The sequence below is a fragment of the Melanerpes formicivorus genome, unplaced genomic scaffold (assembly GCF_026170545.1).
Source record: "Melanerpes formicivorus ecotype bairdi unplaced genomic scaffold, bMelFor1.0.p_v2 SCAF_555, whole genome shotgun sequence".
Lineage (NCBI taxonomy): Eukaryota > Metazoa > Chordata > Aves > Piciformes > Picidae > Melanerpes > Melanerpes formicivorus.
Genome location: NW_027142907.1, coordinates 67501 through 70000, shown reverse-complemented (window position 1 = coordinate 70000; position 2500 = coordinate 67501). Strand labels below are relative to the sequence as shown.

The window sequence follows — 2500 nt, the reverse complement described above, 5'->3', positions numbered from 1 at the left end:
CTCATTTTCAGCCTGGCAGTGACGGCATTTTGTATTTTGGTCCTGATTTCTACCCCTCGCTAAGAACTCTCTAGTTGGATATACATTTGCTCTCAATTGTAAAGCTGTTATTAATTTTCTATAAGGGATGTTCTTGTAATTCACAAGCCAATTGTTACTGGTGGAATCATTCTCAAAGTTTGCAGTTCCTATGCCCTGGGACATCAATGCTGTCCATTTTGTGAACTCATTTTTCCTCCAATTGCAAGGTTTGGGAAAGATTTTCTTTGGGGCGGGTTTTTCCCATTCAGATAATTCCTCCCGTCCCCCATATTCAGTTATCATTATTGTTTGGGGGTTATATATTGATGGTATTTTCTCTTTGTCTCCCCCTGCTGATATCCACAATTTTTCATAATCTTTATCAATATTATTTTTAACTACAGTTTTAACTGCTTCATCTGATGAATTTGCCAATCTGTGTAATCGTCTAGCTTGGATACTAGGGATTAACCCAGCCAATCGGGCTAAGCCTAAGCCTCCATCTTTAGTGCTGGAATACAAGATGCCATCACAGGTACAAACTGGGAGATGTAACCATTTTTTCACCCTATTTCGAATTGTTAAATCCATTTCTTCCAGATAGGTGGCTTTTACATTTGCCTGGTCTGCTAAGTAGATCAATCTAGGCACTGTGTACACTTTTAACATGTCCAATTTTTGAAATGGTTTTAAAGGGGCTCTTTCGATGCGATTGAGCCAAACTTCTAATTTATTTTGTAATTCGGGCTTAACTATCCCCACCCAAGGGTCGATTTGCAAGCCAAGATATTTCTCTGACTGACCCGGGTGGATCATGTTTAAAGGGGTACCGCTGATAAGCCATGGAGGACAGTCATTGATGGTGTAAGAGTCCTTAGTTGGTTGAATAAAGAAACCATGGCACTTTTCCCCCTGCGTTTTTAATCCAGTTAAGTCACAAAATGCTTCTAGAATTTCAATATTTTTCTCCGTTCCTGATTGGGACTTACTCAGCAGGACCAGGTCGTCTGCAAAAGCCAGAGCTGTTAATTTACCATTCCCGTGTTGGAACCCCTCCCCACATTCTTCTAATTTACATAACAGAGGGTCAATGCACAGGTTAAAGAGGAGTGGTGACATGGGATCGCCCTGTTTCACACCAGTTTTGATTCCTATTGACTCAGACTCTCCTTCTTTAGTTTTGATTCTGGTGTGGATGTTTTGATAGAAGTCCTTAATTAATGCTATTATGTGGTCATCCAGGCCCTTTTGCTTTAGCACCGCCAGGATGTGGGTGTGGCTCACTGAATCAAAGGCTTTGGCCAAATCGACAAAGACAACCCCCAGGGGTTTCTTTTGTTTCTTTGCATTCCTAATTAATAGCTGTAATAGTTTTAAGTTCTCAGCACAGCCAGAAGATTGAATGAAGCCTCTCTGCCTGGGGTTAATGGGACACGCCTTTGCCAACCTCGCAGTTAGGATTCTTGAATAGAGTCTCAGGATGATGGAACCAATAGTAATTGGCCGCCAGTTATTAATATCATTTTGGCGTTCGGGCGCTGATGATTTAGGTATTAGGATTGTTCGGCATCCCCTTATTACATCTGGAATTTTGCCAGTTAACAGCCACAGATTAAATAGTTCTTTGATCTCCTCACAATTTGGATCCATTTTAAGCAGGGCCTTCAGGGTGATCCCATCAGGGCCTGGTGCCGATTTTTTATTCATGTCTTTGATATTCTTAAGGATCTCTTTCTCTGTAATCAATTCCTTAAAAGCCGAATTATCCGCCCGCCCCACAGACTGGAATGCTCCAAGTCCTTGAAATAAGTTCTGAGACTCCCACCTAGATCTGAAGGTGTTACTGACCTCTTCCAGGGGGATGGCACATTGCGCAGAGTCTTTTTCATCCAGAATCATATTCGCTAACTTCCCTCGATCTAAGCGGAAGAGGCGTTGGAATCGGAGAAATTCTCCACGCTTTCTGGCTCTTTTTCTCATCCATTCCTTTTGAGGTTTCTTCTGCTGAGGTTTACGTTGGCTCTTTTTTGGCCCTTTCTGTTCAATTGATTTCTCAAACAAATACAAATATTGGTCCTGAGCTACCTCATTGAGTAATTTTAATGAGTCTGTATTGCCTTCAATTATTTGTTTATATGTATTTTTAAGGATGGGCAGCTTCCCTGATGTCATTTTTTCATTAATAGTCTTTTTATAGTGGGCTAGCAGCTCCCTTTCACCAGAAGATGGAATCACAGTCCTCTCCTCTTTTAACCTGTTCTTGCTCTCTTGTGTTTTCTCTCTTTCTGGCACCACAGTTTCTCTTAATAGTCTTCTCTTTTCACTGATCTGTTTTGCTGTTTTAGTTGTTAATTTTTCAGCAATCAATTTGTTAATATTTTTCCTCCCTTCAAACTCTTGATTTAGTTTCTGTAATAATTCTGTTTCCTCTTGGGACCAGATTTTCTTGTGAGCACCTCTTTTAGAGGTCTCTTTGGGG

At 40.8% G+C, this 2500-nt stretch overlaps 1 pseudogene; it reads right to left on the bottom strand.

Moving 5' to 3' along the window:
• LOC137460343 (28S ribosomal RNA) overlaps positions 1-2500 on the bottom strand; it is an 8475-nt pseudogene that overhangs the window by 1996 nt on the left and 3979 nt on the right.